At 40.6% G+C, this 25,477-nt stretch overlaps 1 protein-coding gene across 6 annotated transcripts in view; it reads right to left on the bottom strand.

The window, feature by feature from the left end:
* The window catches only part of LOC122756063 (SSX family member 2 interacting protein), a 66,233-nt gene extending 58,908 nt beyond the window's left edge, over window positions 1-7,325 (bottom strand). For 3 of the 6 annotated variants that reach the window (XM_044005146.1, XM_044005149.1, XM_044005151.1), the window contains exon 1: window positions 7,197-7,324. The gene's annotated coding sequence lies outside the window, so the exon portion shown is untranslated. Of the gene's footprint in view, window positions 1-7,196 lie in introns of all 6 variants that reach the window. The other 3 variants (XM_044005148.1, XM_044005150.1, XM_044005147.1) reach the window with 2 other exon arrangements.
* Between the last annotated feature and the right edge of the window lie 18,152 nt (window positions 7,326-25,477).

Here is a 25,477-nt window from a genome sequence, read left to right as displayed (position 1 = left end):
ATCAACGTTCTGAAAAGTCATTAGGGCCTAATTGCATAAATGTGTTTGGAAAATATAATCTTGGTCTTGTGCCAGCCTTGGACAGGTACTTTAAAACCGTTAATGTTTCAATCTTTGTGATCTGCTTCACAGGCATGTTTAGAACATTAGGTGCTTTGATGGTGCTAATATGTTTATGAAGAGCACTTCAGCACTTTGAAATCATCCAAGTTAAATAACTAAGCCTTTGCAGAGTCCTCTTTCAGGTGCTATATAAGGTTACTAAATGTGTACTTGTATTATCTAGTGAAAATGGGGAGGAGAGTTTTAAATCATCTTATCACTCAAAAAGTCTTAATTTTTAACTCTCAGTTCCTGACGGCATTTCAAGTGTGCTAATGACATGAAGTAACAAATGTCAAATTATTTCATGATCATTAATCTATTGTTGGTTCAGTTCAGATGAAAAGTCTAAGCTTGCTAGTTATATAACTCGATAGATACCTCCACTACTTCCATTAAGTTTTGCCTAATAGATCTAAATCCATAAATCTACTTCTTGTTTCTTTCAAATCATCAGCGTTTTTTAATTCCCATGGTTAAGCCTTTTAAGCCATTTTTTTCTTGCCCAAGTTGTAAATTTTGAAGATAGTATTTACCAATCATGTCTTTTTACAAGTGTTGGATCCATTCTATTTCAAAATCAAATCTAAGGCTGGGAGATGTGTTAACATTTCATTATTCAAATTAATTTTACATAATATCACCTAATCTTCACAACAAACCAAATACAGAAGGCAGACCCTGAAAACTTTGGAGTTATTTGCCCTACGCCACATAGCCTTTGTTATGATTATCTCATCCAAGTTTTTCAATTCTCAGTCTAGTGCACTGCACTACACCTCACTATACCAAAATGACCTTTCTAAAGCATGTCCCCTGCATCATTCAGGTCCAATCCCAAAATATTTTCCTTATAATGTGAAATTACTAGGAATTAAATTCTATGGGTCACTCAAGTCTAAAAAATCCCCAAAGATTATTAGTTCCTCCATATCTTTAATGACTCACTATGTGCATACTTGTAGAGACATCACAGTTATCCCAGAATCAGTAATCAACTATCAAGCCTTCACTAAATGCCTAGAATGTGACAGGTACCCTACAGGGTCTTGAGAATACAAAGGTAACAATGGAAATCTCTGCCCTCAAAGAGCTTATATTCTATTCAGGAGCTGGGAGAGTGGGGAAGAGAGCATGCATTCTTAACACAAAGTAAACATAGAAATATAAGGTATTTTTTTAACAGAAGTTGCTTTTAATCTTTAGTGTCTAATGCAAAGCTGAGAAGAAATAAAGTGACATTAACTAGGAAGTTACAACTATTGCTACAATGTGGCGTACTGGATAGAATGATGGGCTTGGGGGTCAGAAGACCTGAAACCAAATTCTGCCTAAGATACCGATTAGCCATGTGACCCTGGACAGAGCTCCTGAAATTGTAAAATGGAAATAACAACAGAATTGTTGTGAGGATCAAGAAAAAATGTATTATCATTTTAAAAATCTCGAAATCTATGAGTGTTAGTTACCCTAGGGCAAGCCAGTCATTTAACCATTTTCCTCCATAAAATAGGGATAACAATAAGTGAATGGGAGCACTTATCTGCAGTAGCTTATATGATCAAATCAGGTAAGTAGGTAAAGAGCTCTGCAAACTTTACCTTATGTGAATGATAATTATATACTATGATAATGTTATCACACAATTATAATGCTATATATTATGATTATAGTACTCTAAATGGATTACAGTTTTCAACATAGTATATGTGTGTGTATATATATATATATATGACAATACTGTAAGTATATGTTATATATTATAGTACTTTAGGTATATTATTATACTACAATTCTATAAACATAAGTCACTCTATGCAGTATATCTAGTATCACACTACTCATAATAGAGTACTCTTAAGTAGTATATTGTATTATTACATTACTCTGTAATATTATATAATATTAAAGTATTATCAGGATGTTATAATATACCATACAGTAATCTTCATGTAGTATTATATTGTACAACATTAAATAGTGTAGGACCCAAATTTAATATATGGAGCGTTAACTGGGTGACTCATCAAATATTGGGGTCCCAGAAATAATGAGGGACCTCTAGGTTCAAAGCTCCCTCCCCTCCGAATTGCCTTTTCAGATATTTCTCCCAGGCCAATAAGAAAGGAGCCTTACAGCTTCTTTTCCACAAAAGGATCAGATTTTATTACTTGGGAATTAATTAAACAACAAAGGTGAAATTAATAAAAATCAAAGATAAGGAAATAGGGAAAAAGAAATACAGATAAATTCTCCTAGCTCTAACCTAAATCTATACAATCCCCAGCTCATTTCCAATTAAGCTAATTCAAAGGAATGCAGGGCTTTTGTATTCACTCACCACACCTGGGATATCTGCTAGTTTCTTGCATCACCTGGGAAAATGGAGGAGAGAGCTAGCATTCCCGAAGTGACTCCAGTCTCCCCTCAGGGAGCGTTCAATCTTCTTCCCCGCAAAAGGGAGGTCCTTCAAAAAGCTGCCTATGGAGGTTTCTCCTTCTGACCTCAGTAGCATACATAACTTCAATGTGGGCCAGGTGTGGCCCCTCCCAAATGAGACAGCTAAACTCCAATAATTTTTACCACAGTAGTATATTATATAATATTATCATGGTATTCTAAGTACATTGTGTTATATAGTACTCTAAGCCTTCACCTTTTACCACTCCCAATCCCTTTTCGACAGAGAAATTTTTACACAACCCTGGGTATAGAGGTATATAAAATAGGTATAAATAACAAATTTTTTGCAACCCCCACATTCAGTTACATGACCCTATATGGGGTCAAGGCCCACAGTTCAAGAAGCTGGACTCCGAGCAGTATATCATTATTATACTACTCTGAGTATAATGTTAAAATATACTTTCTAGTACTCTGTACACTACAGTATTTGTATAGTACGTTATACTATACAACATTTAAGTAGTATATTATATTATTAAAATACTTTATAATGTTATATTGGGGCAGCTAAGTAGCACAATGGATGTAGACTTATCTTCCTGAGTAAAAATCTGGCCTCAGACACTAGCTGTGCAACCCTGGGCAAGTCACTTCACCTTGTTTACCTAGGTTTCCTTACTTGTAAAATGAGCTGGTGAAGGAAATGGCAAAGCACTCCAGTATCTTTGCCAAGAAAACCCCAACTGGAGTCACAAAGAATCAGACACAACTGAACAACAACATGTTATAAATTTTATAATACTCTAAGTAGTATATATTATAGTACTTTAAGTCTAAGATATATTTTACAGAACTCTTAGTATGTAATATAAGTTATCACATAATTCTTAAGCATATTATACTATATTATTATAATTTAAATCTTATATTACAGTATTCTAATTAGTATACTATGATTACTATAAGTATGTCATGTTTAACATTACACTACTCCAAGTAGTATATTACTATTCCGGTACTCTTAAGTAGCATATTACTATATTATAGAACTCTGAGCATAATGAATATCATTATATAATATTACATTACAGATATAGTATATATTGTTTATCATTACAGTCCTTTGAGTAGTATAATAATGTAGTATTATATAATATCACATTGATTTATGTAGACTATCATAATATTATTGTAGTCTAAGAATATCATTCTATAATATTATAGTACTCCAAGTAATATAATATCATATAATAGCATGCTAATACTAAATAGCATAATATAACATTATTATATTATTTCAGGACTCTACATATAACATCATATGCTATAATATATTACTCCAAGTGGTTTAATATTGTGCAATATCATGCCAATACTCTGAGTAGTATAATAATAGCATCATATAATACTACCACAGTGCTCTAATATTAGCATACTATTAAGTATAATATCATTATATACTACTATAGTATGCCAACTAGTATATCATTCTAGCATAACAGTACACTATTATCCCAGGACTCTGAGCAACTGTCTTCCTGCTCCATAGTATGACATTACTCTAGGAAATCCATTATTGTATATTCTCCACTCCAAGTGGAGTAATCTGCAGTATTCTGAGCATCATGCCTTATTACCGAATATCACAGTACTCAAGGCAGTATATGCTATGCAGTACCATCAAAGTACTCTGAGGAGTACAGTACCACCCCATCATCCCAGGGCTCAGAGCCCACTCCATAGAATGCAATTACTACAGAGAGTCCAATACAGCATCCTCCCTACTTTGAGCAACATGCCTCATCACCTAATATCACAGCACTTGAGGCAGTGTAGTTCCATTCAGTAACATCATAGAACTCTATGGAGCAGGGTACCACCCTGTCACATCCCTGAGCTCCAAGCCCACTCCATAGAATGCCATACCTCAGGCAGTCTAGCACAGCATCCTCCCTACTCCAAGCACCATGCCTCACCACCTAACACCACAGCACTAAAAACAGTGCAGTGCCCTGCAGTAGGATCAGAGCACTAAGAAGCACAGCACCAGCCTGTCACATCCCTGAGCTCCAAGCCCACTCCATAGAATGCCATACTTCCAGGCAGTCCAGCACAGCATCCTCCCTACTCTGAGCACCATGCCTCACCACCTAACACCAAAGCACTAAAAGCAGTGCAGTGCCTGCAGTACCATCAGAGCACTAAGGAGCACAGCACCAGCCTGTCACATCCCTGAGCTCCGAGCCCACTCCATAGAATGCCATACTTCCAGGCAGTCCAGCACAGCATCCTCCCTACTCTGAGCACCATGCCTCACCACCTAACACCAAAGCACTAAAAGCAGTGCAGTGCCTGCAGTACCATCAGAGCACTAAGGAGCACAGCACCAGCCTGTCACATCCCTGAGCTCCGAGCCCACTCCATAGAATGCCATACCTCAGGCAGTCCAGCACAGCATCCTCCCTCTGAGCACCATGCCTCACCACCTAACACCAAAGCACTAAAAGCAGTGCAGTGCCTGCAGTACTATCAGAGCACTAAGGAGCACAGCACCAGCCTGTCACATCCCTGAGCTCCGAGCCCACTCCATAGAATGCCATACCTCAGGCAGTCCAGCACAGCATCCTCCCTACTCTGAGCACCATGCCTCACCACCTAACACCAAAGCACTAAAAGCAGTGCAGTGCCTGCAGTACCATCAGAGCACTAAGGAGCACAGCACCAGCCTGTCACATCCCTGGGCTCCGAGCCCACTCCATAGAATGCCATACCTCAGGCAGTCCAGCACAGCATCCTCCCTCTGAGCACCATGCCTCACCACCTAACACCAAAGCACTAAAAGCAGTGCAGTGCCTGCAGTACTATCAGAGCACTAAGGAGCACAGCACCAGCCTGTCACATCCCTGAGCTCCGAGCCCACTCCATAGAATGCCATACCTCAGGCAGTCCAGCACAGCATCCTCCCTACTCTGAGCACCATGCCTCACCACCTAACACCAAAGCACTAAAAGCAGTGCAGTGCCTGCAGTAGCATCAGAGCACTAAGGAGCACAGCACCAGCCTGTCACATCCCTGGGCTCCGAGCCCACTCCATAGAATGCCATACCTCAGGCAGTCCAGCACAGCATCCTCCCTACTCTGAGCACCATGCCTCACCACCTAACACCAAAGCACTAAAAGCAGTGCAGTGCCTGCAGTAGCATCAGAGCACTAAGGAGCACAGCACCAGCCTGTCACATCCCTGGGCTCCGAGCCCACTCCATAGAATGCCATACCTCAGGCAGTCCAGCACAGCATCCTCCCTACTCCGAGCACCATGCCTCACCACCTAACACCACCACACTCGAGGCAGTGCCGTGCACGCAGTGGCACCAGAGCCCCCTAAGGAGCAGGGCACCAGCCTGTCACACGCCGGGGCTCCGAGCCCACTCCACAGCATGCACCACAGCCCAGCATCCTCCCTACTCTGAGCACTCGAGGCAGTGCCGTGCCATGCCGCGCCGCGCACGCAATGGCACCGGAGCACTCTAAGGAGTGCCACCTGCCCGGGCTCCGAGCCCACTCCATAGAGTGCCACCCGCCCCGGGCGCCCAACCCGGCCGGCCCCGCGGTCCCGCGGCCGCCCCACGCCCCGGCCGCAAAGCCTCGGGCCGGCACTGCTCCGGGCAGCCCGACACCAGGGCTCTGCGGCCGCGCTCGGAGCCGCCTCGCCGGCACACGGCCTGGCAGGACGACTCCCGGCAGTCCACTATCGCATCTCACCACTCCCAGCACCAAGCCGCGCCGCGCCGAAGCGCTCTCACCAGCCTGCCGACGCCGCCAGGCCTCGCCGCGGCTGCGGGGAGGGGCGGCCGGGGGAAGCCCCCCCGAGCGGCTCGCCGCGCCCCCAGCCCCACGCGTGCGCGCACGCCGCGCCCCGGCCCCGCCGCCGCGCCTCGTCCAGGCCGCTGGGAAGGCACGGACCCGCCAGCCTCGACCGCTGGGGCTACGACAGCCGCATCCCGGCGGCCGAGGGTCCTTCCCGAGGACCGGCTTCCCCCGGGCCCGGGCCTCGGAGGGCGGCTTCCCGCGTGGGGAGGGGGTCCCGGCCGGCGCCCCCCCGCCTACGGAAGGGTCGGGGCGAGCCCTCCGCCTCGCCTGCCCTTTTTCACCTTCACCCAGGAGGGAAGGAGGCGGCCAGTCAACGGCACCCCCACGCCTCCTCCCCTGCGTCGATGCCCGGCCCTTCCTCTGTCTGCTGGCTGGCACCTGTCGGTCCTGCAGGGTCCGGCGCCCCCGCCCCCATTCTCCCGCCCCTCCCCCAGCCTGGGCGTCCCCCACCTGAAACCCCCTCCTCTCGCGCTGGAGCTGAGGGGGGAAGGGGAGCGGGAGCTAATCCGGGCCTCTGCCCTCTCCCCGGGGCCAACGGCTCCAACGGCGCCTCCCAGAGGAGGGGGAGGGGCGCGAGTGGGGGAGGGGTGAGAGATCCAGGTGCCAGGGTGGCGGCCACACTCACCTCCGGGCCCAGCCCCCTCCTCGCTGCATTCCCAGCCGCAGAGAAGACTCTTCTTCCTACCCCCCCACCCCCACCCCAACCCCCCACCTCCAACCCCAACCCCCTCCCCCAACCAATGGCGCCCCCTCCACCCAGGCTCCTGGGCCCCTGCTAGGCACGTCACAGTGACCCCACCCTAGGGGGGGGCACTCACCCGTCATGGCCCCCCCCATGGGCGGGGGGGGGGGGTTGGGGGCTCTTCGCCTAAGGACCACCAGACTCCCCTCAGCAGCTACAATCCCCAACTGCCAGGCCCAAGAATGAGGCGCCTCAGGCTGAGCCTCCCTTCCCTAGGCCCCGCCTCCTCGACTATCTCCCCAGTTTAGGCTCCGCCCCCTCCTGCGCTGCCTCCCCTCCCTTGGGCCGCAGGTTTGAACTATTCCCACCCCTCCCCCGCGCCTCCCACTACCTAGACTCCTTCCCATTGGCTCTTTCGGTTGCTAGGAGATGAATAACGGCGGCCTACATTGACCTGATTGGGCCTCCCCATTCGCTCCACCCCCTTCCTCCTCCCCTTGAAAAGTCTTATTCCCTACACTCTAAGCTTGGGATAGGAGCGCAGCTGCAGCTACGCACCTGTTAGATCCTGTGAATCACCCGGAGCGGGCTGTCCAGGCTCTCCCACTCCCTCCTCAATTCGTACTTCTGGTCCTTGCTCGGGATGCGAATGAGAGACAATTCTTGGCTGCGTTTTCTAAAGGGTCTAAGTGAACACGCGCCATCAACTCTAGACGAGAAGGTTTTTTCCTCTTTCTGGAGCCCAACTATTGAGCTTTGGCAAAAGGAGACCGATAGGACAACAATAATTGACTTCCAGAATTAGGTCAGGCTCAAGGGACGCGTGGATACAGACAGCAGCCCAAAAAAGAAGAAGTTGGCACGCCTAAAATAGACCAGAAAGAACAGAGGAAGAAAATAAGAGCAACTTATGCACAGAAGAAAAATTGGACAAGATGAAAGATATGCCTCTCTGAGTCGTATAAACAGAAAGGATGCCAAATTTATACCCAGACGATAAAAAAGGAGTAGACCAAGTCATGTGCATGGTATGGCATGCCAGAAATAGTAAGAGCAGAGATGATGTGTGCTCATCTTCTCTTCCCCCTTCTTATAAGTGCTTCTATGCATATTCTGGGGGTGAAAGAAACAAGAAGAAAGACTGGTAAAGAAGAGAAGTGAAGAAAATTGCAAGCAAGTAATTGAAGTTTAAAAAGAAAACCCGAGATGCCTTATAAAATGTAAAGTATGGTGAATTTTATTGAAGCCAAGGGACTTGCAAGGAAGAGAAGGCATTAAAAACAGGTTTAACATTTTAATGTGATTCTCCGAAGTTTGCTCTAACTAAAATAATAGATCGAGACAAGAACAAAAGTTCGTCACCCTCAAGAACTATGTTGCAGTTTTTGTCAAACCCAAGATTTTCCATAAAGGCAGAATAGAGTAAGAAGAAGAAAACTGATCTGTGAAAAGAACCAAGTTCCATTCCAAAAAGATCTTCCAATTTGAATGGGGTGAGACTTCTGTGAATGGACAGTGTTGGGAGTAGGCAAAGTAAGTGTCTGATTAGGGCGTCAAACCAGTCACTAAATAGAGGGCTAATGGAAGTGGGGATTTGAGAAGGAAATGGAATGATTCTCTTACCTTTCAAACCATACTACTGATTTGGTGATGAAAAAATGTAGAAAGAAAGGAAAAAGAAGAGAAACTCAGAAGTTTATCTAGAAGAGTGATGCTGAAATGAAAACTCTGGAAAGAAGGACCAAAATACCCATTCCAGATCAAGATCTCGATTAGCCGTGTCCACTTGTCTTCAAAAGTCACAAGTAGATAAGCACCTACTATGTGCCAGGCACTGTATTAAGCACTTAAGATACAAAGAAAGGCAAAACTATTGCCTACCCTCATTTTAAAATAACTTAAATACATTCAGTACTTTCTTTCTTAAATAGTAACACATTACTATTGTATCCAAACACCTGCAAGTATAAAAAGTCCAATACATGAATTTGCCCATAGTTTCCCCTTGAAAATGAACAATTAAGGGGAGTGCAAAGAGGTTTACAGAAACTATGGTAAATATATTTGGGGGATTGCCTTCAGAATGCATTGTTTTTATAATATCTATTTGATCTCTTAAAGTGATTCTTCTAGGTGACATACTTCATAATGAGGTAGGTAATCTTAAAACCAAGAAAGCTTAAATTCATGTCTTTGACCCATACTGGCCCATAACTATGTGACCCTGGGCAAGTCATTTAATCTCTCCACACTCTAGGCAACTAAGGACTTAAATTGTCAAGAAAGTACCTATTAGTAGTGCTAAAGAATGCTTCCTTTTCTAAGAGTTCTTGAACCAATTTGAAATCACAAGTCTAGGCCCTATCCATACTCTTAAGTGATCAAGAGGCAGCCTCTACCACCGGATAAATTTGTTAGATTTTCTTATATTGAGACGTTATCTGGCTCTTCAGTCTGCCCATCACTCCTATTTATTCCCTCAAGGAACCAAAGAACAATTCTTATCCCTCTTACACATGACCATCCTTCAAATACTTGAAGACAGATTCCCTGTCCCTCCAAATTCTTTTTGCCAGACTAAGTATACTTAGTTCCTTCAACTGATCTTTCTATGGCATAGTTTCTAGTTTTGCCATACTAGGCAATCTCCATGAGGCAATTATCAATATTCCACTAGAACTTATTGCAATATTCCAATCTGAGCAGAACAGAGGCCAACATGATCATTATCTCCCATATTTTTTACACTTAGCTTCTCTAAATGTTACCTAAGGTCACATTGCCCCTTCTTAAAAAAACATCCATATCTTACAGTTTGTTGACTCATATTGAGAATATAGACCAATAAAACACTCAGAATTTTTCACACATACTGTTGACTATTCATCATTGGGAAATGTGATATTTGTGCAGTTTTTTAAAACTTGCCCAAGTGTATGTTTTTTTAAAAAAACGTTTTCACTTTTATCTTTTATTCTCAGTTTTGTCTTACTGGATCTGGCCCATTGTTCCAGCTTGTCAATATTTTAAAATATTGATATTTAATGTATCACCCACATCTCCCTTTATGCCTGCTGTAAATATTTAGTGGGCTAGGCAAATTCTGTTGGAGACTTCTTCTTTGGTTATTCTACCAAATTACAGTATGTCATATTTATTTCTCCATCTTATCCACAAAGATATTGTGATAATTTTTCAAATACCTGCTAAGACTTAGGTGTATAATATCTATGGCATTACCCTTATCCACTGAATCAATCAGAAAAAGGAATTAAATTTACTCTGGTACAAGTTAATCTTGATAAAACTGTGCCTACTCTTAGGGAACACAATTTCCCTTTCTAAATGCTTCTAAATCATCCCTTTATTAATCTAGAATTTTCCAGAAATCAGAGTAAAGCTCACCAATCAATCATTTGATGAATCTATCCTATTTCTTTTTTGGAAAAATGGGACATTACTCTATGTCCAATCCTCTAGTATCTTGTTTTCCATAATTTTTAAAAGATGAGTGGGTGATTACAACTCAGTGGTCAATGACACCTGCTAGTTCTTCTGGTATTCTGAAATGTAGTTTATCTGTTATTCAGGGCAAGGAGGCACTCTCTTACTGTCTCCTTAATTGTCTTGGGTTTCAACTCCTTGTTAATCATTTTTATTCTATCCATGTCAGACTGAAGACTGTTCTTCATAGTTAAAAAAAAGAAAAAAGAAAAAATGTGTTGAGTAGTTCTGTCTTCTCTCCATCATCTGTTATTATTTTCCCTCTATCATGAGTCATGATCCTAACCCTCCTTTGATCTTAGTCTTACTCCCAATATAGCTATAAAAAATTCTTTTTGTTTTGCTTAGCATACATTGAAAGGTTTAGCTTATTCTGAGCTTTAGTACAACTAGCACTATTCTTATAGGACCATGCCACACTTTTGCATTCATCCTCAGTAAAATTCCTTTGCTTTCATCTTCTTTGCACCTCTTTCTTAGAGTTCAAGGTGATCCAGAAGTTTCCTGTGCATCTACATCAGTCTTTTTAAGACTGTTCTCCCTTTTATTCCTCATCACTATAGAATCACTATTGTTTGTGTCATTAGACTTTTATTCCTAATAGTATCCCATCACTTTCTGAGCCAAATTATCCTGTAGAATTTTAAGGAATGGGAATCCTACCTATTCCTCCGCTGACCTCTCTGAAATCTATTCTTCCCAAGTTTAGGGTTTGTCCTGTATTTCTTCCCTTATCACAAATTCTTAAGATATAGGGATCACTTCTTTCCAAGGTTCCTATCATTTCAGCTTTGGCAACCAATTCCTCTGTATTGGGCAGAATCAGTTCACAAATAATTGAGTACTCTGATTTTAATGATTCATACCAACCATCTATACAGAAATAGCCATAGTGTAGAGGAGGGCAATGCCATCAAAATACTGCCATCCTATAGAACACCCCTCCTCTCTCGTTCTCTCTTGTCTTGCTCTGTCTCTTTCTCTCTGTCTCTGTCTCTTTCTCTCTGTCTCTGTCTCTCTGTCTCTCTGTGTGTGTGTCTCTGTCTCTCTGTCTCTATCTCTCTCTGTCTCTCCCTCCTTCCACCTCCCCCCAAGGGTAAACATATCTTATTGCCTTTACTAAATCATAAACAACTTCTACAAGACTACCTGTGTCTTATTCAGATATTTATTCTTCTCAGTGGATTGCACTCAGTATCTCCTCAGTAAATTTGTATTGAGTAAATAAATGAATCAATGAATGAAGTCATTTTCAATTACTTAGGACTCCCCAGCAATTATTTCAGCCGCTATAGCTTCTGCTACTGAGCATATACAAATATAAGTAATAATGAATATACTATAATTGTGTTCTATTATAAATTATGTCATGTAATGATTCTATCATTAACAACCATTTAAGGGTACAAGGGGCAAGTAAATATAGAAGAGCTATTCCCTCACAAAGACCCAAATCCTTTTGCTCTGATTCAGTGCTTACCAAACAACCTTCTGATATATAATCACATGCTAGAATAGACTGGGGATATGGACTGAGTCACTGGCATTTAAGAGTATCTGCCTTTGTCATTATGCCTTCAGGGTTGGGCTACCTCTGCAGGAAATACAGTTTGGCAGACAATCATAAAGAGAACTGAACTGAACGTGGGCTATTGCATTTGTCTGTTTAAACATGTTCAGCATCGTCAGTGGAAACTATTCTGTGAGCCAGCAGAAGCAAAGAAAATTGAAATATAAGTTTTTATTAAGCCAAAATGATAATGTGAGTGAGCAAAATGGTGAAATATGAAGCAGGGAACAACTGGAACTGCCTGAATATGATTTCAATTATAATATATATGAGATCATATCTTAATGCTATCTAATTTTTTTTTCTCATTTACCATAGACTTTAAGCATACACAAATACATGTTAATAGACAGGTTTTCAATGAGTAACATAGTGGTCTGAAAAAATTTAAAACTTTTTCTTGTGTTTTACTGCTTACTACAAAAATACTTTGTTTTATGTAATAGGTGCATTACTTTTAAAAATGCATGTATTGAATTTTTATAAATCAAATCATAAAATAAACTTCTGAAGGCAAAAACAAAATTATTCCCAAAACAAGAAAAAAAAGAGAGCTACTCAAAGTAGGTGAAATAAATTACCCAAGTTATTTGAGAATGAATACAGAAGAATAGTGCTGACCTACACTAATGTCCAGGAAGAACTCAGGTTGCCAGTGAATGCTAAAGACAGAAAAAGGGTTATTTTTAATTTTTTTTTTGCTATATTGAAAGTAAGGAAAGGCCCAAAGGAAAGGTAGTCTCATTGCCCTGGAAAGAATAGTAAAAAATGGCCAGCATGAAGTAGAAACCCAAGATAATGAAGAAATGATCAAAAAAACATTTATATTTGCTTAATGAGCTTAAGTCATCAGAACCAGAGGACTTATATCCTAAAGAACTGGCTGAGCCACTGTCAGTCATCTCTGAGAGATGTTCAGGACTAGAAAAAGACAAATGTGCCAATAGAAATGAGGTTGGAGTCTACATACTAGAAATAAATGACCTTAACTTTTATTCCAGGTAAAATTCTAGAACACATTAATTATTTTGTTTTTATTTATTTATTCATTCATTCGTTCGTTTGTTTGTTTATTTATTTATTTTGCAGGGCAATGAGGGCTAAGTAACTTGCCCACCAAGGTCACACAGCTAGTAAGTGTCAAGTGTCTAAGGCCAAATTTGAATTCAGTCTTCCTGAATCCAAGGCCAGTGCTTTATCCATTGTGCCACCTAGCTGCCCCATATTAATTTTTTTTAAGAAACATTTTTATTTAAAGTTTCGAGTTCCAAATTCTATCTCTCCTTCCCTTCTTCCCTTCACCCCTCCCTGAGTTGGGTAAGCAATCAGATATAGGTTATATATGTGCAATTATGTAAAATATTACCACATTAGTCATTTTGTATGACTCAAAATTTTTAAAAATGAAAGTGAAAAATAGCATGCTTCAATCAATATTATTTCTTTCCTTGGAAGTGGATAGTATGCTTTATCAGTATTCCTTTGGGATTGTCTTGGATCATTGTATTGCTCAGAATAGTTAAGTCATTCACAATTCTTCAACAAAAGATATTGCTGTCATTGTATACAACGTTCTCCTGGTTCTGCTCACTTCACTATACATCAGTTCATAGAAGTCTTTCCAGGCTTTTCTGAAATCATCTTGCTTATCATTCCTTATAGCACAATGATATGTCATTACAATTATATACCACATCTTGTTTAACCATTCCCCAATTGATGGACATCCCTTTGATTTCCAATTATCAGCCACCACAAAAAGAACTGCTATAATTTTTGTACAAATAGGTCTTTTTCTCTTTTTGGAGATGTCTTTGGAATATAAACCTATTAGTGGTGTTGCTGGATCAAAGGGTATGCACAGTTTTATAGCCCTTTGGGCATAGTCCAGAACACATTATTATTCAACGGTGAATGCTAAAAAGGAAAATATTTTTTCCAAAGGTAATATTGTGTTCTAACAGAGTAACTTGATTGGTAAGTAGATCAGAAGCATGCTGTAGACATTGTATACTTAGATTTGAGAAAAACATTTGAGAACATCTTTCTTGGGATGCTTGCCAAATAAGATGGAGTGACATGGGCTAGATGAGTGTAAAATTAGGTGGATTTGTAACTGCTTGACTGGATCCAAGGATAAGTTGTGAATAAAACTTGTCTAATTGGTCTCCTAATTGGATTACCAGCCTCAATTCTCTCCCCCATCCCAATTCATCTTCTACATAGCTGCCCCAAAAGCTATTTTCCTAAAGGGTAGGTCTGATCATTTCACTCCCCTACTCAATAAAGTCCAGTGGCTTCCAACTATCTTTAGGATTAAATATAAAGTCTTATGTTTGACATTTAAAATTCTTCATGACCTGGCTTTAATCTACCTTTCCAGCTTTATTATACATTACTCTTCTTCTACAGTACAACCAAACCACCCTTCTTACAGTTCCTCCCCAATGAGGAACTTCTGTCTTTGGGCCTTTGAGAAAGCTTTATCCCATGTCTGCTTCCCCCTCATTTATGCTTCTTAGAATCCTTAGTTTCCTTCAACCTCCATCTTTTATCCTCAATGCCTATCATAATGCCCGGCACAAAGTGGTGCTTAATTAATGCTTATTAACCTAATGAATTGTCAGATTGGAGGAAGATTCCCTAGTCAAATACCACTGGGGACCCATACTTGGCTCCGTGCAGTTCAACATATTTATTGATGACTTGAATAAAGACAAAGCTTGGAAGTAGAGATAATAGGTTGAACAGAATCCAGATTCAGGAAGGTTTATGAAAAATGGCTAGAAGAGCTATTCTCAAACATTTTTATCTTTTTGGTGATTCTTTCACACTCTTAAAAGTTATTGAGGACCTACTGATCCTCTTTTCAATTTGAAGCATTTTTATCCTTCAGTTATTTATTTTTTAAAATTTCTTTCTGATTTCAATGTTCTTTATTAAGCATACAATAATTATATTTGTCCCGTCTTCTGAAGACAACAGAATTGGTTCGTTTTGAGTGCCATTTGGTTTTTTTGCGAAGACTTACCTATATCTGACAGGGTTCAAGCTGTGTTTAGGATATGTACTAACTGCATGTGACTTAAACTTCCCAGACAACTTTCTAAGAAAACACCTTACAGAAAGTCTGCTGATCTTCATCAGCAGAAAGAGTTTCCACACTGGGATAACAGGATCATTGACCCAGCAGTCTAAAAGACATTAAGAAGGGGCAGCTAGGTGGTGAAGTGGATAGAGCACTAGCCCTGGATTCAGGAGGACCTGAGTTCAAATCCAGCCTCAGACACTTGACACTTACTAGATGTGTGACCCTGAACAAGTCACTTAACCCCAATTGCCCTACCAAAAAAAAAAAAAAAGATAGTGTAAAAGACATTAAGAGGTAATCTAGTCCAGCCTTTTATTTGCACAGATGAGGAAAGCAAGGCCCAGAAAGGTTTAGTGATTTCCCCAAAGTCATATGTTATAGTAAGTAAGTGGAAGAGCCAAGATTCAAAAATCAGGTCTTGTGATTCCAAGTTCAATAAATGAAATCACAGCCCTGAACCAATCCCTCCTCCCACCCTACCCTCCCAAATTGAAATTACTTTGCTAATTGCTTTAGATACATATAAAGCTATGATGCAGACCTTTGCTTTCAAAGAGTTTGGATTCTAATAGAGAAATGGAGTTAGGTGGGAATTTTACTTTTATACATTTTTACATCTAACAAATTTCACCAGTAGTTTATCTACATTTTTCTTACTAGGTGGAATACATCACTTAATCTCCCTACATATGCCACATTCACCAAAATTTATACTTTAATTTCTGAACACTTCTAGGAAATGACAAAGCAAATTAGGCAATCCAATAAGAAAGGTATTTTATAGCTGCTCCTTTCTTCTCGAGATCGTGTTTTGCTAATTTTATAAAGTTCTACACTATATTCACTGACCTCAGAGAAATATTTGCCACCATCAGTAGACTTAGATTCTAGCAGATACTAGCAGCGTGATTGTGTGTAGAAATGCCCTGGCTTTCTCTTCTCCACAATGATGCAATGGCCAGTCAAGTCAAGAGAAGAAAGAATGCTCTGCCTGACCCACTCCTCCTGAAGAGTAAGAGGGAGTGACTCATTCTTTCATAATAGGCCCAGCATTATTCAGTTTCTTTTATGAACCATTTTTGTGGATTTAACAAAGCACCTAGAAGCCATAAATACCTGGGAATACAAAATGCATTTGCAGATATCTGGGAAACCTTTTCAGTGACACAATTCAGAAGCATCTGAAAGGGGTGACAGAAATCGAGAAATGGCTTCATGCCTATGTATGGATTCTTGAAGCACCAACCTAAGAGAGCATGCATTTGTTTTGAGATCATACCACTGACTGACAAGCCAGATGGGACACGATGCTAGTCTCCTTCATTCATGTCCCATCTGGCTGTTTCATCAACGTCACCTATGCAGGTCGTTAAATGTCAGAACCATTAGAACATTTTTTTTCATCACAGATTAGCTCTGCATGTGTTCCTCCTGCTTTCCAGGGCAACACTTTCACCTATGCTATTGACCACATCCTATCTCTCCAACTCTAGGATCTTGTTCCATCAATTATCTCCTCTATTGAATCTTAATCTTTTATTGCTTCCTTATTGTTGTCCTTGTGACTACATTTTGAATACTTAAATAAAATTTTTAAGATATATTTTGATAACTATTTAAATATAATTTTCCTTTGTGATATTATGTATTTTATTTTATGCATTTAAAAACATTATTCCGGGGGCAGCTAGGTGGCGCAGTGGATAAAGCACCGGCCCTGGATTCAGGAGGACCTGAGTTCAAATCTTACTAGCTGTGTGACCCTGAGCAAGTCACTTAACCCTCATTGCCCTGCAAAAACAAAACAAAACATTATTCCTAAGAATGGGTTCATAATGCTTCTCTAGACTGCTAAAGGGTCCCATGACCAAAAGAAGAGAGGCAAGAACTGCTGGTCTAGAAAACTGTTCTACACTTTAGAAGACCTGGGTTCAAATATCAATTCTGCCCCATTTTTTAAAAAATGGGTTGGTATATAGGTTTGGAAATCTCTTCCAGCTTTCACTCTAGAAATCCTCTGCTCCTTCAAATTTTCATCTTATTTTTCTCCTTTTTCTTACTACTAAGCCTCTCTGTCTCCCTCTCTCTCCCCCTTCATCCATTTACCCCCTAACCATTAGAAATATGGTTTCTCCCATCTGCTGAAACTGTTCTCTTTAACATCACCAATGACATTCCAATAGCCAAATCTAATCAGAGCTATAATCAGTATGGGGACAGTGGAATTTTACCCCAAGTGAACTGAATTCAGAAGCTGTTAACTTGGCATCCTGGGATATGGATCCCACAGTAAAGGATGAGGGGGAGGGAATAGACATTCCAACACTCAGGGGTCCTCCAGCAAACTCAGTTGAACCACTGTTGCCCCTCCACTAGGGTCTGGAAAAATCAAATCCAGGCAATTCCTTTTTCTTTTCTCTCTCCCTCCTAAACTATTCTTTCAAAACTCTGCATGCCTCCCACCCAAATTGAGATTCAAAGAGAGTAATGTTCTGTGCTCCCTGGTCTTTAAACCTCTAGGCATGGAGAAAATGGGGTTGTCTACCATTAAGTGGTAGGCTCAATAGAGCAGCTTCATCACTTGCCCAGCCAGGACCTATCCTATACCCAGTGGATGGGGGTTGGACAGGAGAGATTATGCAATTGGCATGGAAATGCCAATTCCATAAATTCTCACCTCTTTAGTCTATTTCAATGAGACCCTTTCTGACACTGCCTCAAGAGGGGGTGACAGGAGGCATACATCTGCTTAGCCTGGCTTGGATAGGCCACACAGTCCCATTCCTACCACCTTTGATCCTCAGTGGATGTTTCTGACCCTTTGCCACAGTCTTCCTATGACCATGCCTCATCTACTACCATGGGAAAAAAAGGAAAGATGAGAGTCCTGATCAGAGCTGCATGTGGGCCTGGAGGAAGCCAAAGGTAAGTGTGTATAGAGAAAAGTGTTTGGACCTCAACCCTCAACAGTTGTCATCCTGGCCCTGCTGAAGTGCCTCCTAGTTAGCAAAAATGGTTTAAATAAGAATCAAAATCATTCTATCACATTCCTCCTTTTCCCAGCAAAATGCCTAGAAAAAAGTTGTTTCCTCTCCCTCCTCTCCTCCTACTCCCTCCTTAACCTTTTGCAATCTGGTTTCTAACCTTACCACTCAATTAAACATCTCTTAATTGCTTAATCCTATAGACTTTTTCCAGCCCTCATCCTTCTTGACTTTTCACACTATTGATCATCCTTTCCTCCTGGATACTCTTTTCTCACTCAGCTTTCATGACATTATTCTATCCTTTTGTTTGTTTGGTTTTTTCCTTCCTTCCTTCCTTCTTTCTTTTTTTCCTTCTTTTTTTTTTAACCTTACTGCCCTCTCCATTATAGTCTTTTTTGCTGTGTATATATACACATACCAAATACCTAACTATGGATGTCCCTCCAAGATTCTGTTCAGAGCCTTCTTCTTTCTCTATACCTTCCCTCTTAGTGATTTCAGCCGTTCCCATAGATTCAATTATCTTTATGAAGATGTCACTTGGATCTGTATAACTAGCTCGATTCTCCACCTGATGGTCCATGTCTATTAGGTATCTTCACATGGATATCCCAAGGACTTGCTCAAAATACAACTCATTATTTATCCCCAAACCTACTCCTTATCCAAACTTCCCTATTTATTTTAAGGGAGATATCCTCCTTTCAGTCACTGAGGTTCGCATACTAGCTATCATCCTTGACTCTTCTCTCTACTTTGACCCTATTCCTCCTTTATCCAATCAGTTATCAAGTTTTAGAGAGTTAATCTCTACAATATTTCTTACATTCATCCTCTTCTTACCCTTCCCTCAGCTACAAACCAACAGAAGTAGTTCAAGTCCTCATTGCCCCTTCCCCAAACTCTTACAAGAAGTTATCTTTTTTTAATCACAAAAGTATTTTATTATTTTCTAGTTACATGTAGAGATAGTTTTCAACATTTGTTTTTATAAGATTTCTAGTTTCAAATTTTTCTCCCTCCTTTCCCTCCCCCCTCCCCAAGACAGCAAGCAATCTGATATAGGTTATATATATATATATATATATATATATATATATATAATCACATTAAACATATTTCTGCATTAGTCATGCTATGAAAGAAGAATCAGAGCAAAATGGAAAAGCCTCAAAAAAGAAAAACAAAAAAGTAGAAATAGTATGGTTCAATCTGTATCTAGTTTCCACAGTTCTTTTTTTCTGGATTTGGAGAGCATTTTCCATCATGAGTCCTTTGGAACTATCTTGGACCACTGTATTGCTGAGAAGAGTCAAGTCTATCACAGTTGATCAACACACAATGTTGTTGATACTGTGTACAATGTTCTCCTCGTTCTGCTCATCTCACTAAGCATCAGTTCATGTAAGTCCTTCCAGGTTTCTCTGAAATCTACCTGTTCATTTTACAATAACTTCTTAAGTGGACTTCCAACTTCCAGTCTCTCCACTCTCCAATCTATGTTCCATAAAGCTGCCAAAATCATCTTCCCAAAGCACAAGTCTAACTATGTCACTCTCTATTCTACAACCTTCTGTGGGTCTCTTTTGTCTCGAAGATAGCTCTAAGACAAATTCCTCAGTTTAGCACTCAAAGACATTCACAACATAAATGCAACCTCCCTTTACAGTTTTATTTTACATTACTTACGTTCATTCACCCACCAAACTGGTCTATTTCCTGTTCACTGAACCAGGTTTTCCAATTATTTCCATTTCCATACCTTTCCTGTCATGCATCATTGTTTTCCTTTAAGACTCAGTTACTTTAGGAAAGAAAGCCTGTCCCCACAGTTTTTAGTGCTCACACTATTTAAATTATTGTGTATTTATTTATCTTTATACACCTATTATATTACAGTAGAATGTAAGCTGCTTGAAGGTAAGGACCATTTCCCCCTTCATCTTTATATTGTCTAGCACTTACTGTAGCACAATGGCTTGCTCACAGTAGGTACTTAATATGTGCTTTTTGGATTGGGTTATATTGGATTGGAAACTAACAAGTGATTAGATAGATTTTTTGTCTCAAATGTCACCTACTGAAGGAGCCTTTTGATCTCATGTCCAAGATTTTTAAAATTCCACATTAAGATTCTGAATCTAATGAACCTATCAGTTCTTATCATCCTGGACAGCCCTATGACATTTTCTAGTGTAGACAATTCTTTTCTTCTTAAAACTATACTCCTTTGGGTTTTCTATTTCTTTACCTTTCAACGACTCACTCCTCTCCTTACTCTTAACTCCCAAACAAGCTCATTTCCTCAAACTCTACACTCAGACCTCTATGATATCTCTCTTGTCAATTGATTCTGCTCTCACAAGTTCAATTATCACCTCTAGTCCTAACATCTGTTACATGTTACAGCACCCTATTTTCAACTGCCTCCTGGACATTTCCACTTAGATGTCATAGAACACTTCTACACTCCAGGTAGCCAAACCTCAATTCATCATCTTTTCTTCCCAGATGAACTCTCCTCTTTATTTCTCTGTTAATCATACCTACCATGTAGGCTTGAAACTCTGAAGTCAGTTTTAACTCTTCCCATTCCCTCACCACCTACCTACATCTAACCCTCTTGTCTTTTGTCCCATGCCTATCCTCTCCTTTCCATTTCTGCTGCCACCATTAACATCATAACATCAGGCCCTTTTAACTACTCACAATGGATACAGGAGCCCAGGTCCAGTTACTCTTTCCTCTACCCATTCTGCTTTCCATTGCTAAATAAAGTACTTCTCTGGTCATATTATTCATTTCTCCACTGAGAAATTTCCAATGACTCCCCATTGCTAAATGAATAAAATCCAACCTCCTTAGCCTGATAATAAAGGACCTCGGTGATCTGGCTTCTCTCTACCCTCCTTTCCTCTTACCCTACTGGGTTCCTCCTTGTAGAGGAATAAATGGTTTAGTCAGTTGGGTCACAGGTAATTAAGTGTGAGAAGCAGGATTTGAACCTCATTTCAGTACTAGTATGATTTCCCATTGTACCCGGCTGCATCTTAGTTCCCTACCAGACCTGAATCTGTAGTTCTTTGAGCTAAGACTAGAGCCATTAATAGACCAAAGCCCAGCTTCTTGGGGGTAAAACAGCAAGGAATAGACACCCACACACGCTTTCACATGTGGACAAACCTAACACTTCCGGGAATATTGCTCCTATTAAGAGTGTTGGCTGGATCCTTTGAGTCTTATGGGAGCTTCCTCTGTCCCTTTAAAAAAATGGAGAGCTCTTTGCTTCTGATGTCTGGGTTCCCTTGATCTATTTGATGTCAGCAGCTCTTCCCCAACCTGATGATCTTCAGAGATTTTCTCCAGGTCTTTGTTGTACTTTTTGGCTATGCTGTGCTTTTTTCTCATAGTATGGATTGTCAGATAGAAACCACACATTTGGGGGTAAGACAGTTGGCAGTTAGAGGAGGAAATCAACTTATTCACAACAATTGGTGCCATTTGCCTTTTCTTAAGATCAAAATCATTGAACTTATTCTACCAGAAGCCCTGATAACAACAGGAAAAGGAAGACCCCATCTGCCTCTCTAATTTGATACACTAAAAGTTGAGTTGATATATTTAGGAATGGGGGGAGCCCCAAATGTAAATGTCTGTTGTTATAGTATCCAAGGGAGGAACACATAAAATATTTCTTGTCCTTCTAGAAATAAACATATTTTACATTTCCCCTAACAGATGCCAACCCTCGTTTAAAATGGACATACCATTTTACGGCTCATAAATCTTCTCCTTGAAGCCTATTTCATTTACACTTTTCATTTAATGTAATAATTAATTACAAATCCAGTTTAGCTTTAGTTACTAACAAAGTACATTGGCTCTCTAGAAAGTTATTTTCCCCATTCCTGTGTCATATGCATTAATTTCTTAGTCAAAGGACTCATTTATGCCTTTAGGAATGTTTTAATCTGTGCATGCCCATTGCTAGAGAGGCAGCTTGGCAGAATATGGGGAAAGAAGGAAGGAAAAAAAGGAGGAAAGGAAGGAGAGAGGAGGAAGGAGGGAAGGAAGGGAGGGAGGGAGGGAGGAAAGGAGGGAGGGACAGAAGAAGAGAGGGAAGAAAGAAAGGGAGTAAGGAAGTAAGGAAGGGAGGGAGGAGGGAAGAAAGGGAGGAAGGAGGGAAGTAAGAGAGGAAGAGAGGAGGAAAGAAGGAAGGAAGGGAGGGAGGGAGAAGCATTTATATAGTACCTACAATGTGCCAGGCACTATACTAAGCCCTTTTTACAAATATTTTCTCATTTGATCCTCATAATAGCTATTATTATCCCCATTTTACAGTTGAGGAAACTAAGTCAAACAAGTTAAGTGACTTGTCCAGGGTCACATAGAAGTGTCTGAGGTTGTGTCTGAATTCAGGTCTTCCTGACTCCAAACTCAAAAGTTCTATCTGCTGCATTACCAGCGCCCTTCAGGGAGGGTGCTTGACCTGAAGTCCAGAAGATCTGGGTTCCAATTCTATCTCAAATGCAAGCTATGTTACCAGAAGCAAGTTTCTTAATGTTTCTAAGCCTCAGGCAACTCTCTAAAGATTGTAAATTGTGGGTAGGTCTTATTGGTTATAGAGACACAGGACTTTGAAATATTTTGGTCACATTTTTGTTCAAATGCTATTGGAGCTCAGTGGATAGAGCACTGGCCCTGGATTCAGGAAAACCTGAGTTCAAATCCGACCTCAGACACTTGATACTTACTAGCTGTGTGACCCTGGGCAAGTCACTTAAACACCCCCCCCTTGCCTGGCCAAACAAACAAACAAACAAACAAAAATAAATAAATACTATTGGAAATGTTTAGTGAAATGGAAAGAGCTCAACTGAAAGCTCCCCCACCACACACACACCCTTTTAATTTTTTTTACTGGACTTGCAATGCCATGGTTATAGGAAATTCAGTCTTAGAGCAGTGTCTGGGGGCAACTAAGATAAATGACTTGCCTGGAGCCTAGTAGCCAGAGGAAGGGTGTTAAGTCCCTAAGGTACTAAAATAGGAGTTAGCATTCTTCAAGTTTATTTACACTTTTAAGTAACAAGGCCAGTGTGGGAAGGGAGATACTTAAGCCCTTGGGTCTGGCAGACTGCACTCTTTTTAAATCAGTAATACAGGAGAATGAATTAAATTGTGTTTTCAACAATAAATTAGTACAAGCGACATTTAAATGATATCTGTTCATCTGTCAAGATACCAAGTGTCACAGATACCAATCTAGAACGCTGATATATAGCCAGTTTTATATTAACTTCATTATTTCATAGGCTTTAGAGCCAGAAGTCACCTTGGAAGATAGCGAATCCATTGCACACATAAGGATATTGGGATTTACGGAAGTTAAATGAGTTAACTAAGGGTAGTTAAATGAATTTTACTAATGGGTAATAATAAGAACTGATACATGTAGAGCTTTAAGGCTTGTAATATATACATATATGTACTGTAATATATGTAGTAACATAACATTGTGTATATATACTTGTAATGTATAGAAACTATATATATATATATATATATGTATACACACACATATATAATATTCATTTGATCCTTATAACAGACCTGTGAGATAGTTGCTATTATCTCCATTTTACAGATAAGGAAACTGAGGCTGGAAAAGGTGGTGGTGGTGGTTTTAAGTTGCTTGCCCATGGTTACAAATGTAGTAAATGGCTGAGACAGGGTTTGCCTAAAGCCTTCTCAGCTCTAAGGCTGTCATTTGATCCACTTTACCAAGCTCACTGTTTCTTGTCTACACAATCCTAACATGCAGTTAGTTGAAAGGACAGCCCAAAAGGCTGGTCTATAAGGAAATATATTGAACTGACTCTGCAGTTGGATAATGAATCAGAATCAGATCTGAATTGGAGGTGAGCAGGCTAGATTGCCAATTGTGAGGAAAATGACTCCTGCTCAATAATTCTCTTGGAACTCAGCTGTGGTGATGTGTCAAAAGCTCATTCATTGTCATTCTCACAGGAACGGGCAACCCAGTGTGCAGCTGGTGGATGCAAAGAATGGGGACTTGCAGGCCCCGTTTTAAACCCTAGTCCCTAATGCAAATGGATCCTCCCCTTTTTCATCACTGGTCCAATTACTCAAGAGTTACAATCTACATGCAAAAACTAGCTGACCAGGATGCTGTATTCCTAACCCTAATTTCCATAATTATTCTTTGGGTTCTTAGCCAGTGGGGGAAGTAATTCCGGGACAATTCTTCAGTCCTCCCTTATATGGATGTATCTCAGGAATGGACTTAATTGAGACTATCTCAGGGCTTCCCTGAACCATGTGATTTTGTTTGGGGGAGGGGGGAGGAGAAGGAGACCTTTTTCCTCAAACAGGTCTGGAGGAGTGTAATTTGAATGGTGACTACAATATTCTTATTGAGAGGAGACCATTCTCCATTTCCTTATACCTGTCTTCATGCTCCTGCCTGTAATGAAAACCCATTTTTTTTAACAGGTATCTGTCCAGTGGCACCTTATGGTTGCAAGTCATACAATAGACACTCATTGAAAAATCAAAATTGTGGGTCAGCCCAAGGGCAGCAGTGTTACCAGTAACAAACTGCTCAGGAAGAACAGTGTCAAGGATGTCATCTGAGAGATAGACATATAATTGGAAAAGGACATTAACCCTTCATATAGAGAGAGCAAGGGCTAACAGATGCACCTTGCTAGGAACACAATATCGAGACAACTGAGGTCACAATGGGTGGACCCCACTGGAGGCCATAAAGAATATGTGGACAAGAGTTCCACTGGATGGGAAGGTTCAGAGAAGTTTCAATCTGTATCATGGGACAGATTACCCACATCAATGAGATTATGTATCCATCAAAGTGGTCCATGATTTTCGAACCTAATATTGAAGTTATCAAGCAACCCAACTGTATATATCCATGCTTTCCCCAAGGAAGAATAATGAACAATTAGCCTGCTTTGGGAACACAAAATCTTATCAGTAAAAGACATATACCTGAAACAAACAATCCAACAAATGAGGTTTCTTGCCCATCTTCTAATGAAGTATAATTTACTCTAGTTAATGTTAGCCTGTAGTACATCCAGGAAAGGAAAACAAATACATCCTGAAAATTCCAAATAATTTGGCCTTAAAACCACAAAATCTCTCCCTGCATGTCTGTGTGGGTGTGGGTAAGTGGGGGTAGCTTCCATTTGTAAAGAAAGTTTTCCAACTCATCTATTGAG

Source organism: Dromiciops gliroides, chromosome 4 (assembly GCF_019393635.1).
Source record: "Dromiciops gliroides isolate mDroGli1 chromosome 4, mDroGli1.pri, whole genome shotgun sequence".
In the NCBI taxonomy this organism is placed as follows: Eukaryota; Metazoa; Chordata; class Mammalia; order Microbiotheria; family Microbiotheriidae; genus Dromiciops; species Dromiciops gliroides.
This window is presented reverse-complemented; position numbering and strand designations above follow the sequence as displayed.